The sequence below is a fragment of the Vombatus ursinus genome, unplaced genomic scaffold (assembly GCF_900497805.2).
Source record: "Vombatus ursinus unplaced genomic scaffold, bare-nosed wombat genome assembly UNPS02014812.1, whole genome shotgun sequence".
Classification (NCBI taxonomy): Eukaryota; Metazoa; Chordata; class Mammalia; order Diprotodontia; family Vombatidae; genus Vombatus; species Vombatus ursinus.
The window spans coordinates 34,728,421-34,745,878 of record NW_020954590.1 but is presented as its reverse complement, the minus strand read 5'-3'; positions in this window follow the sequence as shown (position 1 = coordinate 34,745,878).

Sequence of the window (17,458 nt, the reverse complement as noted above, 5' to 3'; positions counted from 1 at the left end):
TGTTGAAAATGGAATCTTGACTTATTAAGCTACTCAAGAATAATAGGAATTATTCTAACGAGATAGTTTGTGCTTATATAGCATAAAGTGTATATAGCATATAGCGTAAAGTTCACTATATGGCCATCTAAACAAGTTAATGGAAACCATGCTTCTTGTGAGGGTGACGTGGTGAAAAATGAACTTTTAAGGCCAAAAAATGCTTTAATATATTTATAGGTATGGTTTTCCATCTTATTAAGCATAGTACCAGACCATGAACATGAACTCAAATTCACCAAACTCTATCGTCATATCTTCTGTCATATCACAATGTGACAGAGGAGAAATAAAAAGAAAGGAAAATAATCAGTTTGGTGATCTCTAATCTCTAAATACTAATGAATTATTAGTATTTAAAAATAAAATATGGACTCCATAATTACATAACTTTATGGAACTCTCCCAAGGATATATATTTCCTAATTTAAATTCCTATTTTTATGGACTTGGAGACTGAAGAAAAGGAAGAATGAAGAGAATCAATCAAAATTTTTAAAAGAAACTCTATTAAGGTTTTCTTCTGCATAACTTAATTTGTATATTTAATTTCATTCTAGTAACTTTTTTTTTCTTTTCTGAGCACTCGACTGTACATTGTACAAAGAAGACTGTATTCAGCATCAGCTCTGGAGATTGCTGCACCCAGCTAAGGTCTATTTTGGTTAAATTAGATAGCAAAGCAATTCCCCCTTATCTCCAAAGTTGCTCAACAAACACAGAGAACTATCATCCAAAAGCAAATTTTTCTTATACTTTTAAACATGCTTTTAAAAAAATAGAATAACTCTATCTGACATGGAGGAATATAAAGGAGAAATGATCACTCTGCTAGGATATATTTTCTACAATGGTTCCAATATAGAAATCATAAGAGCTACCTTCAAATAACTTACCTGATAAACGTTTTCTTAAAAGACAGGTTTATGTATGCATATATGTACATATCCACACGTGCATGTATTTATGTGTGTGTACATATAATGTCTAAGGTCACACAGAAGCAGAATTTGAATACAGAGCATCACCTAATTCCATAGCAAGACCTTTTTCCATTGTACCATACCACCTCCATAGTTGGGTCTTGAAGGATGGAAGGACTTTGATAGACCATGATAGCTGGAGATCCATTTTAGACACAATGCACGGCATGAACAAAGGTACAAATGAGAAGACAAAAACAAGGGATGGAGTATGGTCTGATTTGGTCAGAATATAGAGCATGTGAGGAGGAGAAGGAAAAGAAGAAAGAGGAGGAAAAGAAGGAAGAGGAGAAGGAGAAGGAAAAGAAGAAAAAGGAGGAAGAAGAGTAAAAGGGGAAAAGAAAGGAGGAAGAGGAGATGAAGGAGGAGGAAGAGAAAAAGTATGAAAGAAGGTTTGACATTCTCACCCCCATTTCTTAGAATCCAAGTACTACCTTCCATGTTGGGCCTTTCCTGATTCCCAGGTTGCAAGCCTTAGTAATTGGCAGAATGGTAGTATAAATATAGAGAAATTATGAGGAGAGAAAGGTGTTGTGGGTGGGATGATCATTTTGGTTCAGGACATGTTGAGTATGAGGTCCTATTGGGACATCCAGGTGGAAATGTCTGTTGGAAATACAGGATTGGAATTCTAAATGGAGTGTTGGGGGTAGAAATAAATATTTGGCATTTATCTGCATAAAAGTAATAAATAAAGCTATGAAAATAAATAAGACCATCTGGAAAAGGGTATATATAGAGAAAGGTCCAGGGCAGAACTTTGGGGACATGGAAGTAGAGGATAAAGATTAGACAAAAAGTAAGAGAAGAAGCATAATGGCAACAACTCACATTTGTATACTCTTTTAAGTTTTACAGAGTCCTTGCCTCACAAGAATCCTGTGAAATAGGCAGTGCAAGAATCGTCATTCTCATTTCATAGATGAGGAAACTGAGAGTCAAAATAGTTGAGTGATTTTCCCACATAATCATACATTAAGTGTCAAAACTTTGAAAAAAACTCAAGTCTGTCCAGTCCGGTTCCAGTTCTAGTTCATCATCATTTCCTCTCAGAATCACTGAAGACAAAAGAAGAGAAAGTATCAGAAAGAAGAAAAGAAGAGGTATGTTGGTTAATATCATCAAATGCTTCAAAGAAGTGTAAGGGTATGTATCTGAGGATGAGGACTAAAAAACAAAGGCCACTGGATTTAGTGATAACGGAGTCATTGTACACTTTGAAAGGAGTTATTTCAGTAGAGTGGTGGGTTTGAAAAGGAAAAGGAAGTCCTATCACAATTCAATTCAGTTCAACAGGGAATAGAGCCAAGATGATGGAGTAGCCGGAAGCAATACAAGGAGCTCCCCCTCAAAACTCCTCCAAACAGACCTAGAAAATGCAGAATGAATCCTGATGGGGAAATTCAAGAAAAAGTCCCAGTGAGCCATTTTTTTTCAACCCAGTTTGACATAAGGACACAAAGAGGCCTTAGGACACTGGGAACTGAGTGTGTCTAGGAAAGCATTGCACTGTTCAGGTAGAGGCTGTGCATGAGGACAAGAAGAGATCCCAGATCCATAGCAGGATGTCCCCAGACTTATACAGGTGCACTCTGATGAGGATAGGAGCAAACTGGCAGCTTTATTGTCCACTACTCAGTTGTCAGTTACAGACCCAGAGCAGACAGATGAAGGAACTCCTACACACACACCCACAATTGATTGGTCTCGGGTCCTAGGTGGTGAACAGAGAGAGGGATAGTTTCAAAAGCAAGCAGTAACAGTGCAACTCAGATGCCAAGAGCAAAAGAAAGTCAATTCCAATCTTCAACTCAGTCTAAAAGCTGCAGAGGAATAACTAAGGCAGAAATACCAGATCAAAGAGAATGCTGCAGGTCTGTCACTCTGAATCAGCAGGACTCCCCAGCTGGCTAATAGTGGCTGAATCCAACAACAGTCTACTGTTGATCAGACCCAAACCCAGGTCAGAAATTTTCAGAGCTCAGAATGATAGCAATCAGACTTTCCCCTAGATCAGACAACTTTAGGAACACTGAAAACTGGCAGGTTCCCAGCCTGAGCCATTCCTAAAAGCCTGGAACAACACAATACTCAGTACCCCCCAAGAAAGCAGTAACTGGTTCAATTCAGGCCTTCATTGCAGAAGTCCATAGAACCTGGCTCTAATGTAAAGTCCAAAGTCTGGAAGAAGACTGGAAGACTAAGCAAACAAAGAGGAAAAAAAAGGAATTCCACAATAAAATTGGTGACCATAATGCTGAAGACACAAACCCAGAATAAAAGAATGACTATAAAAATCTACAAGCAAAATCTCAGAGAAAAAGATAGCTTGGATACAATTCAATTAGAATTCCTAGAAGAGATAAAGGAAGAGTTTACCCATTCATTCTTAGGATTAGGTTATTTATTTTCCAATCAATTTCTAATTAATTTTAAATCTGTACTTCCACAGCCCTGTATTGAATATAATTTTTATTGCATTATGGTCTGAAAAGAGTACATTTAATATTTCTACTTTTTGCACTAGGTTGTGAGGATTTTATGCCCTAAAACATGGTCAATATTTGTTTTTCTGTTTGTTTGTTTTTGTTTTTGTTTTTGTTTTTTGCTAGGCAATGGGGTTAAGTGACTTGCCCAGGGTAACACAGATAGTAACTGTTATATGTCTGAGGCCAGATTTAAACTCAGGTTCTCCTGACTCCAGGGCTGGTGCTCTATCCACTGTGCCACCTAGCTGCCCCAAGACAGCGATTCTTAACCTGGGGTCTGTGAACATATTTTAAAAATATACATTGATGATTGTATTCAATATTTGTGAAGGTATCATGTACAACTGAGAAAAAGATACACTCTTTTTTATTCCCATTTGATTTTCTCCAGAGGTCTAAGATTTTAAGTTTTCTAAGATTCTAGTCATCTCCTTAACTTCTTTCTTATTTATTTTATGGTTAGATTTATCTAGTTCTGAGAGGGGAAAGGTGAGGTTGCCTACTAATATAGTTTTACTGTCTATTTTCTTCTATAATTCATTTAACTTTTCCTTTAAGAATTTGAATGATGTGCTCTTTGGTGTATATGTTTAATATTGACATTACTTCATTGTCTGTGGTGCCTTTTAACAACATATAGTTTCCTTGCTTATCTCTTTTAATTATGTCTGTTTTTGCTTTTGCTTTGTCTGAGATCATGATTGTTACCCCTGCCTTTTTTAATTTAGCTGAAGCAAAATAGATTCTGCTCTAGCTCCTTAATTTAACTCTGTGTGTGTCTTTCTGTTTCACATGTGTTTTTTGTAAACAACATATTGTTGAATTCTGATTTCCAATCCACTTCTGTTTTATGAGAGGTCATACCATTCACATTTATAGTTATGATTGCTAACAGTGCATTTCCTGCCATCCTATTTTTTTTTGTTTATCTTTCTCTTTTTATCCTGTTCTTCCTCTAAAGTCTGTTTTGCTTGTGACCACTACCTACCTTTATCAGGTCTCCTTTTTATTATCCACCCCCTTTTTCTCTTATTCCCTTCCCATCTTACTTCTGTTGGGTAAAATAGATTTCTATACTCAATTGAGTTTATAGAAATATTTTTCCCTCTTTGAACCAATTCAGATCAGAGTGAGGTTCAAGCTTTACCCATACCCCACCTCACCATTTTCCCCTTTACTGTAAAAGCTCTTCCTTATATACCTCTTTTATGTGAGATAATTTTCCATATTTCTCCTCTCCCTTCCCCATTTTCCCAGGGCATCCCTCTTTCTCACCTGTTTTTTTACATTATCCCAACATAATCAACTCATTCCTGTGCCCTCTGTTTACACAGAATCCTTCTAACTGCTCTAAGAATGATAAAGTTCTTAGAAATTACATGTAGAATCTTTCCATATAGGAATATAACCAGTCTAACCTTATTGAGTCTCTTATGATTTCCTTTTTGTGTTTACTTTTTTCGTGCTTCTCTTGAGTCTTATATTTGAAAGTCAAATTTTCTATTAAGCTCTGGTCTTTTCATCAGGAATGCTTAAAAATTCTCCACTTTATTAAATTTCTATTTTTTCCCCTGAAGGATTATACTCACTTTTACTGGGTGATTATCGTTGGTTGTAATCCTAGCTACTTTACCTTCTGGAATATCATATTCCAAGACCTCCTCTTCTTTAAGTTGATAGCTACTAAATATTCTGTGATCCTGACAGTGGCTCCACAATATTTGAATGGTTTCTTTCTGACTGCTTGCTATATTTTCCTCCTTTACCTGGGAGCTCTGGAATTTGGTTATAATATTCCTTGGAGTTTTAATTTTGAGATTTCCTTCCAGGGGTGATTGGTGATTCTTTCAATTTCTATTTTTCCCTCTGGTTCTAGGATATTGGGGCAGTTTTCCTTCATAATTTCTTGAAATATAATGTCTGGGCTTTTCCTTTGACCATGGCTTTCAGGTAGTCCACTAATTCTTCAATTATCTCTCCTTTATCTAGTTTCCATGTTAGTTGTTTTTCCAATGAGATATTTCATATTTTTTTCTATTTTTTTAACTTCCAACTTTGTTTTATTGTTTCTGGATGTCTTGTGTATTTGTTAGCTTTCACTTGTCCAATTCTAATTTTTAAAAAAATTCTTTTCTTCAGGGAGCTTTTCTACCTCTTTTTTCATTTAGCCAACTACTTTTTAAGGAGTTATTTTCATCAGTGAATTTTTGTATTTCTTTTTCCATTTGGCCAATTTTTTAAAGATGTTATTTTCTTTAACATTTTTGTGCCTGTTTTACCAAGCTATTAATTGTCTTTTCATAATTTTCTTCTATCACTTTCATTTCTGTAACTTATTTTTCCCCTATCACTAATATTTGATTTTGAAAATCATATGTTAGCTCTTCCAGGAATTCTTGTTGCACTTGTGTCCAATTCACTTTTTTTCCCCCTTTGAGGCTCTGCTTATCATTGTTTTGACTTCATTGTTTTCTGAGTTTGTGTCTTGATCTTCTCTTTCACCAGTTTTTTTGTGGTCAGGTTTTTATTTTGATATTTGCTCATTTTCTTTTTAGCCTATTTCTTGATTTTTAAATTTTATGTTAAAGTTGGGTTTTATTCCCAGCATTGAGGGGAGGGGGAGACTGTCTCAAACATCAGACTTTTTTGCATTGCTGTTTTCAGAGCTAGTTTTGGGGGTTTGGAAATTTTCAGTGCTTCTAAGGTGGTGTGAGCTGGAGAGAGGTGTGGTCACTGCTCTCCTGGTTTGCTCTCTGGTCTATTCCTAGGAGGGGCCCCTGATCTCTTGGGATTGCAATTGATGCTACTTCTCAGGGTCTCAACTCCCTTGGAACCAGAAGCAATACTGCTTCTCAGGGCTGCTGCTCTCTCTTGACCAAAAGTGCTCCTCTTTGGCCTTGAACTGGGACCTAGAAGTGGGTATAGACAATGGAGTTGCCAAACAGTTTCCAGGCCTGTGTCCATTGCTAGCATATGAGTCCCCTATAATCTCTTTCTGACCAGTTGCCAGGTCTTCTTTCTGTCTCTGTCTTAAGAGATCCCAAAGTTTCTGCTACTTCTGTCACCACTGCCTAATCCCACCGCTAGTGTTGCATCCATGTGAGGTCTAGGCTAGTCTTTACCCCTGTGTCACAGATCTCTTTTCCCATTAAGTTATCTTGGGCTGGAAGAAAGTCACCCTAAACTTTTGTTGATTCTACCACTCCAGGTTTTGATTTAAGTTATTATTTTAAAGTTCTTTGGAGCGGAATTTTGGAAGAGGTCAACTGAGTATTTCCTCTACTCTACCATCTTAATTCTATCCCCCAAAGGAAGAATTTTTAAGAAAAGTTAAAAATGTTTTGTCAATGAAATGAGAACACTAGAGGAAAAGAATTTAAAAATAAATGAAAGCTATGGAAGAAAAAATTGAAAAGAAATTAAAAGTTTGGCACCAGAGTATAAAACCTTGTCCAAATAACAAACTCTCTGAAAATTAGAATGGACCAAATAGAAGCTAATGACTCCATAAGACAACAAGAAATATTAAAACAAAATCAAAAGATTGAAAAGAGGAAGAAAATAAGAAGAAAGAAGAAAGTAAAGTATCACATAACCAAAGCAACTGACTTTGGTTTTGCTCAAAGAGATCAAACAAGAAAAAAAAATTGAGGAGAAAAAAATTTAAGAATCATTGGATTATTTGAAGGCCATGACCAAAAAAAAAGAGACTAGACATCATATTTCAAGAAATCTTTATATATAGTTGCTCAGATCTCTTAGAACCAGAAGTCAAAGTGAAAACAGGAGGAATCTACCACTCACCCCCCTCCCCAAAGAAACTCCAGAATGAGAACTCCCGGAAATATTATAGCCACTAGGTGGCTCAGTAGATAGAACTCCGACCTTAGAGTCAGGAGGACCTGAGTTCAAATATGACCTCAGACACATGACACTTACTAGCTGTGTGACCCTGGGCAAGTCATTTAACCCCGATTGCCTCACCGAAAAAAAAAATTATAGCCAAAATCCAGAGTTTCAGGTTATAGAAAAAAATACTACAAGCATCCTGAAAGAAAAAAATCCAAGTACTGAGAAGCCATAGTCAGGATCACTATGGACTTAGCACTATAAAGGAGTGCAGAGCTTGGAGGTACAGAAGACAAAAGATATAAGCCTGCAATCAAGAATTACCCATTCAGAAAAACTGAAAATAATACTACCTTGTGGAAAATGAATTTTTAATGAAATAGAGGATACCCAAGCATTCCTGATGCAAAATCCAGAGTTAAAATGTATGGTTAAAACACAAGAACTTAGAAAAAGATAAAAAGGTAAACACAGAAGAACAGTGATAGAAGAGTGAACAAAGATAAACTGCTTACAGAAATGATATAAATATTCTCTATGAATTCTATCATCATCAGGATTCACAGAGGGAGCCTACCCAGACAGAAAATATGACAGCAATTCTGTTACATCTTGATGAAAGAAATATAAAGAGAGAGGAAGAGGAATACACTAAGGGGGGAGGGGAGAAAAGGAAGGTTAAGAAAAATTATTTCACGTAATCAGGGTATGCACATAGACTTCTATACAAACAAAGCATAGGTGGGGAAGAACAGCTGACAACTGAACCTCACTCTCATCTGAACTGGTCAAAACTGAAGTTGCCAAAGAATATACACACAAAAAGTTGCATGCAAAAATACATTTCACTTAACAGGGAAATAAGAAAGAAATGGGAGGAGAAAGAAGAAGAAATTATAGGAAAGGTACATTACCGGAGGGATTAGTTCTAAGCAAAACAAACCCTAAGGATGTACACACATATTTATAGCTCTATTTGAAGTAGTAAATGTTGGGAGATATCTCTTATGGGGATGCCCATAAATTGAGGGATAGATGAACAAGTTATGGTATATAAATATGATGCAATTCTATTATGCTGTAAGAAATGACAAAGTGAATAGTTTCAGAGAAACCTGGGAAGACTTATAAGAACTGGTTCAGGGTGAAGTGCACAGAACAAGGAGAATAATTTATACAAAGATTATAATATGATAAAGAAAAATTGCTTTGAAAGAATTGAGAACTCTGATTAGTGTGACAAGAAGAGTAAGAAAATAGGAGAAATAAAAGAACAGGAAATTTTGGTCATTAAGTGAAATTTCCTAGTTCAACATCTTGGAGCACATTTTGTGTGATATAAGGTGTATTCAATCATCCTGATGTTGGCTTATGAACATGGAAATAGAGCTGAAAGAAGTTGGTAAATGAAAGGAACTATGAAGACAGAATGACAAAACCAGGTTTCAGTTAATTGGACTAAATGGAAGGCGTACACAATGTAAATCAGCAAATTCCTGCACAATAGAAATATCCTGCTGTAATAAGTAACAATGATAAAGAAATTCCTTTGAAATGATAAAAGGATGGTAAAAGAGACTGTTAAAGAGACTATTCTAAGTGTCTTATATGCATCCATGTGTATTCATAGAACAGTGAAATGCCCAATTTAAGAGTGAACATCTGAGCTAAGCTTTTATATACTTCTGGCACTATTCAGTTTGTTACAATCCAGCAATGCACATTTGAGGTAGTGGTATGCTTTTATAAACTTCAAATCTGTCTGCTCTGAAATTCTCTTCTTGACTGCAGTATAGGTTGGATTGCTTTTTTTTTCCAACCTCCCAGTGACCTTGAAAATCATAAGACTTGATAAGTGAACATGCAGTCAGATGGCGGTCATTTCAAGTGTGATATTATCAATTGATAAAAGAAAGTGAAAAGGGATCATCTTCTACAATAGTTATGTTTATAATGCTGTCTGAAACAACCCTGTCTGGCTACTATATAAACAATTCAGAACAAGTCATTCATAGGAACTCGCTTAATGTTAAAAGCTCATGTCAGGATTTTTTTCTCATCACCTCAGAAGCATCATATGAATTTGAGAGACACAAAGAAGCTTAAGATTCTACAAAAAATCAAATTCATGTGTAGGGTCAGTATTTTAATTTCTGTATAATACGATTTTTCAATATTTATATTTTCTTGCGATGTCATACAGGAGACAAACGGAGCTGAAGGGATATTACTTACATAATATGTGAATGAAGATTTTAAAGCTTTCTAAACATTTAAACTTTTTTCAGTAAAAAGTTTTAGATCAAAACATGTGTGATGTGGTTGTTGTCTTTTGACATGTGATTATATAAAAAAAGTAGATGAGCAACCCTGAAAAGGGTTCATTCAGCAAGCCTTCATACTCTCAGAGGTGTTAGTCCTCCCCGAACACCCCATACACCTGAGCCCTTTTCAGGGCTGTTCATTCATCTTTAGTGTCTACCTGTCACCCAGCTTTCACCTGTAGCTCAAGAAGCTATAGTATGCTCAGGGGCCGCACTCTGGTAAACCATCTGGTAAATCAGTTCTTATAAGTCTTCCCAGGTTTCTCTGATGGGCTAAACCAGGTTGAGGGTAACTGACAAGTCTCAGACCCATTGCTGAGTTATGGGGTTGTCTACCCCAAGCATGTGAAAACTTCCCCCAGTGGAATGGACAGAAGAGAACAATTTGTTTCAACAACTATGAAGCTGGCTAAAATAGGAGCTGCAAAGCACTTAGAGCTTGGTCAGACATTGAAGTTGCCGAAGTCATCCACTACATCCTGAGCTATTGCCACTTGTCTTAACTTTTGTTTTGCCCCTGAACTTCCATGAATCTGGAAGAGATAATGAGACTGATGATTTTGTGCAACTCTACCTCACTCAAATCCAATTCACATACGAGTCAAGACATCACCATGATGTAATTGGTCCTCTTCAAAAGCAAAAGACAAACAATGATATCAAAAAAGTGGAAGAGTTGTAGAACTCATAGGCTATACAGAGATAAGAAGATTCAGATTAGATAGAGACCCAAAGGAGAAGGAGAAGGTAGCTGGAAAGCTAAAGGTCAAGAGTGGAATGTTGATTTTAATTATAAGATCATAGAATGGAGCTGGAAGGAACGTTGGATAGAGGCCATCTAGTCCAAGCCTTTTGTGTTACAGATGGGGAAACTAAGGCCTGGAGAGGTAAACAGACTCATCTTTAAGAGTTCCAAAAGCTATTTAAAAAAGGTTTTCCTTGAACAATTAGTCTCACAGTCTACTTTGAGGCTGAATGAGATATGTAAAGAGTCACTATCAACAAGCTAAGAATTAAGCTGAGAAATGGTCACAGTGATGGAATTTATATCCCTGAAACTTTCACTTACTTTTTTTTTCTAGAAAATTTGACAGAAAGGTTTTTATCCTTGGACTTATGCATTTACTTCATATAAATTTTGAATTTACTTACTTGTGTTCATGTGATCCTCCCCTCTCCCCCAAGTAAAACATGAGCTCCTTGAGAATAGGGATTGGTTTGCTTTTGTTTTTATATCCATAGTGTCTTGAGAGGCAACATGGCATAGTGAATAAAGAGCTGACCTTGGAATCGGGACAACTTTGGTTCCAGACCTTACCTGCCATGTATTAGCTCTGTCACCCTCAACAAATAACTTAAGTCCTCAGTGTCCCTTCCCCCAGTGCCTTGTTTTCCCAACCTCTTAGCTATTGTCTTTGTGATGATCTGCAGTTTTACAGAAAATTCCTACCTGCGCACTCCCTAGAATGGAGAAATCACAGATTGAGTTTTTTAAAATCTCCGGGGGCTGGTATATAATAGACATTTAATAATATCTTGTTGAATAATTGAATTCCTTAATGCATTACATTTCTAAATATCTTTACCAGAATGGCAAAATGTAATTTTTAAATCTCATAATATATGTAACTTCAATATACTTCATATTATTATGATTGCTAAAATTATTAACATTTAAACAAAAAAGTATCTTTCTAGGAGTATGCCTACATTGTACATGTGTTGGATATGTTGATTACATGTTCAGTTAAGAATAAATGTGTCATACTCTTTTCTTTGAGTTCAGAATAGCTCTAGTTTTGTTTTGTGCAGATAAAAGGAAAGGTTTTTGCTCCTACATCGTAAAAGCAGTTTTGCCTTAATTAAAGTAACCAAACCTAAAAGGGGGATAAACACAGGATCATTCTGTGTTTATCGACACCATTAGCTACACGCTATTTCAGCCCTACTCTCCATCTATCCAACCACTATGCTTTAGGGGAATAGAAAGCTAGGGCAACATTATGTGATGTTTGTTTTAAAGGCTTTCCCCTCCCTACTCTAACCTATGTTAGCCCTCAGAGAAACTACCCCTCAAGCTTTATGATATGGCATCCAGAAAAGACCAAGGCTCGACATTTGTTTTTACCATAGGGCTATTAATTTATTATGCTAGACATCTATTATTGACATCAAAGATATTACTTTGTAGTTTATTCTTCTGTGAGGCAGCAGATGAGGTAAGTGGAGTACAAAAACTTCTAACAGAGATATCCTTATTTGAACAAGATAGATGGACTAACCGCACAGCCCATGTTGGGCAAAAGCAGAGATATGAATACCTTGCTCACAGCCAGACTGGTGTACATAACTCTTCCAAAATAAACAGAGGGGTAGATGCTTTGAATTTGGCGCCTATAGCATGCAGAGATGCAATTACTTTTCCAAGGCATTTACTTTTTTTTTTTCACACAGGGATCAGAGCTGAGCCCAAGAGGAACAGCTGTTCAGATCCTTTCATCTTTGGCCTAAGTCACAAACTTCCTACATTGATGTTTGATTGAGAGGATGAGTAATAGGCATTGTTGACCCAAACTGGAGACTAAGATTGCAGCTAGCAGCATGTTTAGTGTGGGACAGTGTGACTAAAGAAATAAATGACACTCCATGGTGTCAATCTGACTTGACATTGCACATGCCTTCCCCTGACTATCCTTCAAGGGTAACATGGCCTACTTAAAAAGAATAATCAAAGTTGATTATCTTGGTCCAGGAGTAGCTATTGCCTCATGCCTTTCACACTGGTGAGCTTCTGACTACCAGACATCTCTCTTGCCCTTTAGTATGTTGCATTATTTAGGCAGATTTAGAAATAGACTTTGGCATGGTTTGGCTAGGGAGTGCCCAGTATAGGTTGACCTTTAAATGACTTCATTGTTCCATTAGGAAAGACAAAGTGAGAAAAAATATGTAGATTGAATTATTTAGTTGAATTATTGCAAATTTTTTAAAACAGAAAATTGTTTTTCCTTTTCAGCGAAGAATTAACTATGGCAGTAGTGATGATGATGATGATAAATCACATTTACACTTACAAAAGACTTGTCAGCATTTGTTATGTGAAGTTCCAATTGTCAAATATTCCTCCTCAATTCAGTCTTTTATAAAAGATGTTGATCACTGACACTTGTGGAAACTTTAATTCATAAACCTTAGCACAAGTGTTAATCCCTCAGAAATGGTTTCTTTATCACTTACTGACAGGCAGAAACATCTGAGATCATCACATTCCATTTCATACAGCTCATGGTTTTTAGGTCATCATTGTGCACAAATGCATTTAATCTTGTTCAGCAGCACATCCAACTTACTATTCAAAAGCATCAGATATAGGAAAATACCATTTATTTTCTAGACTGTAAAATTACAATGTGAAAAACTGGGCAGAACCTGAAAGACAGTTCCCATTGGCTTTCCTTTTTAAATAACAAGTTTCATTATATTTTCTATACTAGTTCTACTGAAGTAATATAAAATCTCAAAGGCTGTGGCTTTCACATCAAGATATCTGCTGAATTTCCAATCATATCTGTAGGGGGAAATAAAACTAGAAAGAAAACATCCAGAATTAATAGGATAGAATGATTGCTTCAGTTTTGGGGGGGGGGTATTGAATTCCTCTTGTCTGAGGGCAATGTAATGATAAAGGCAGTCACCTCTTAAGTACTGTCCTAATTCTGTTATCTTCTTTAATGCTGTAAGTACTTTTAAAAATCCATAATTCTATCATATGTTAATGGATACTCCTCCCATTGATGCAGACTGAATACCTTTAGCCCTTCAGTACATAGGTGGTTATCATGAGTAGCTGTAGATATGTGTGTGTGTGTGTGTGTGTATTATCACCTGGTGACTAATCTATTGGTAATTAACTGCTCTGAACTTGGGTAAGCTGGTTACATACTTAAACCACACATACATAGTTCATCATTGGCATCAAAGCCTTTCCAACTTGGTAGGACCTGCCCAAGCTTCAATTCCTCTGGCCTAGTCTTTGAGAACTCAGGGTTACCTCTTCATTACGGTTAGCCTGTGGGGGAGGCCTTTCTGTAGTGGAGGACAGATTTCACCCATTAAACTTTAAACATCTTGCTTCAACAGTTACTAATACAGTCTTGAATAATACTTTCTTGGCATTTCTCCCTAAAACAGTAGCTGTAGTTAATTTGATGATGTGGATAATGTGATACTTTTCATTGTACTCATAAATATGTTTATCATCATAAGTACACCATTCCAAAAATACTCTTTACTGTTGCTTATTGGCAGTGCATGAAACCTGGAAGTGAACTCCAGAGGCTTCCATGTAAGCCCATTGACATTACATACAGCTCTCTCTCTCTCTCTCCCTCTCTGTCTCTGTCTCTGTCTCTCTCTTTCTGTCTGTGTGTGTGTGTGTTGAATGCCAGAGCTTATATTCAGACTTTGTCCAAGATCCACCATAAACAAACCAAGAGCTACTGAAAATGAATCTATGAATCTCCAACTTTCAAAATTTTAAATATGGTAATGGGATTCTAAACTTAAAGGTATACTACTACAATCCACCAATAGGTCTACAAGAATATACTACTACAGGTGCAATAGATACAAGGAAAAATGATAATATGCTCCAAACAAAGTAACATTCTTAATATACCAACAAACATGGTAGTTCTTATAAATGACTTGTTCTTCTTGTTTTCTCATAGGCAATCACCTGCATGGCATGCATATTGAAACTCAGATTCAGGAATGAAAATCTGAAACCAAGTTTTTATTTATTCTGGCACTACCCTGCTTAAAATAATCCAAGAATAAAAATGTGAGCTAGGCTGTTTGCTTTTATAAACACTGATCATGTCTACTCTGAAATTCCATTCAATAGGCCTTTTCTCTCCATAAAGCCACAAATAATTTTGACCTTGAATATTCAGATTTTTGATAATTCAGTAACTATGTCTATTACATATTTAATATTTACTATACAAATGAACCAGATTGCCTTAAAAAATGTCTGTCACTATCAAAATTCACATAGAATAAAAGAGAATCTCCAAAAGACAGTTTGTTCAAATCTATTAATATTTGTAGAGGATAATAATATATGAGTTTTATATTACATTAGAGCTGTAGAATAGAGAATGATGGAATTAGAAAACCTTTTAGAGGCCATCTAGTTCAGTATCCTGACTAGTATAGAAATTCCTTCTGTAACATCCCTGGCTGGGGGGTAGCAAGTCTTTGCTTCAACACTTCTAGTGATAGAGAGTTAACTTTGTGGGAGACCATTCCATATTTGAGCAGCTCCAGTTTGGATGTTCATCATTGTTTTTTGTCCTTTTTTTTCAAAGAGGATCACTGCTATCCACATGGCGATGTCTTGACTTCCTCATGAATTGGATTTAAGTGAGGCAAATTTGCACAAAGTCATCAGCCTCACACTCTCTTCCTGAGTCACTGAAATCTAGTGATAGGACAAAAGTCAAGATGACTGGCAATGGCGTGGGATGCCTGCCCAAGCTCTAACTCCTCCACAGGGCCTGCTTCAGCAGCTTTCATGGCCATTGGAACAAATGGCTTTCATCCATATATTCTACTGTACAAGGTCTTCACGTGCTTGGGGTAGACATTCCCCTAACTAACTGAAGGGTTTGAGGACTGTTGGTTATCTTTCAAGATGGTTTACCAGAGTGTGGTTACTGAACATTCTACAGCTTCTTGAGCCACAGGTGAGAGTTGGGTGGACACCAAAGGTGGATGAGCAGCCCTGAAAAGGCCTGAGACAAGACAGCAAGGGATTTAAAAGCTAAAGGATAGAGTAGGGTTGAAATGGTTCACTATTGGGTTGAGATTCAAGAAAAAAAAAGTGTACTCTGGCCATTATTCCTGCTCTGATGAGCTCATTCTGTAGGGTGAATGAGAGACTCTTGGTGAACTAGAACACATGAGATATTGACAAGACAGAGGAAGGCCTATAATGGAAGGCTTCTTTTTGGAGGGTTTACAGAAAGGCATAGAAAAGAACTGCACAAGATAACAACGAGGATGGAAAGACTAAAGCAAACAGAGTTAAGAGAAATCTGAAGCTCGAGATGGGAGAATTAGGAAAGTAGAGCATTGGTGGATAGTGTTGACCATCCTTGTGTGTGACAAAGATATAGATCACAGGCTTTAAGGAGGGTAAGGAATTTGGAGATTAGAGTTGTTCTTAGCAAAGTTATGCCGGCATCCAGTGCTGCTGCTTCTTTGTCTAAGTTCTCACAAACAACCTGTTTAATGCACATTATACAATTTTGCCAGGGTCTACGTCGGGTTCCTTAGTGTGTAATTTTTAGATTGCTTTTGATCTACTTTTTTTCTGCCATTTTGAAAATTGAAATACATGCCCATCTCTAGTCCTCTAACACCATTCTTCTCCATGATTTCTCAAAGACCATCAGCAACGTTTCTATGAGCTTTTAGAATCCTTACTTATAATTCATCGAGTTTGAAGGCTCAAACTCATGGAAAGCATCTAAGTCTTCTTCCAGTAAGGTCTTCTTCTGTCCCAAGTTTCAAATTCCTCTTCACACTGTTTACTTTAGCCTTTCCAATTTAAAAAATCATGACATGATAAATGGGTTGAGAATTTCTGCTTTCTCTGTCATCTCTGCCTATTACACAAATGCCCCAAACCCATGGACTCATCCTTGCCTTATTCTTCTCTCTCTGATCATGTCTGTGAAGCTCTTTTTCTGATCCCGAGAACATTTTTTCAGACATCACAATACCCATCTTTGTCATTCCTTGTCTTACTCAGGGGTGCTTTTTTGTATTACCCTTTGGTTGTGTGCCCCTCCCATACCAAATTAGAGAAAATCCTGATCTAGATACCTGGATGAATCTGTGATCTCACTGCTGTAGCACACTTTTCCAGTACGGATCACCTTTGGCATGGTGGGTAAGAATGTTGGATTCGATGTGATGAAGATCTGAGTTCAAACCCTGCCTCATTACACCTACTAGCCCTGTGTGACTCTGGGCAAGTCATTGTTTGGAATGTTCAGCCATAATTTCCTTACTTGTAAAAGGGAGATAAGAATAGCACCTATTTCCCAAAGTTGTTGGGAGGATCATATGTACATCACTTTGCAAACCTTAAAGCACTATACAAATGCTGGCTAGCTATGATTTCTCATCCCGTATAATTCTTTTCTTTGCTTTTCTGTAAGCTCTCCGAAAAGAAGCCTCCCCTTAGAGGCCTTCCTCTGGCTTATCAATATCTCAAGTTCCAGTTCACCTACAGTCTCTCATTCTCCCTACAGAACAAACTCATCGGACATTGTAGAGTAGCAGAAAGAACATGAGATTTGGGCTTAGAGGACCCTGCATCACATCACATTGACCTCTATGACCTCGAGATGAACATTTCTGGGCCTCAGCCTCTTCACCTGGGCCAGACTAGCTGATCTCCAAATTTCTTCCCAAGTCTAAATTCCAAGATCTTTTTTCAGTTATATATGCCCTGAATTACATCTTTTATACTTTCTGTAAGATTGCTCAATCAATTCTTTTTAATGGTAAAGAAGTGCCTTCTTGCTGAAATTACTTTCCATCTACAATATGTATATACCTATGTATATACATATAATATGTATAATTAATAGTTAACATTTATAAGACACATATTATAAGACACTATATTCTAGGCACCGTGTTAAGCACTTTACAATTATTATTTCTTTTGATTCTCACAACAACCCTGGGAGATAAG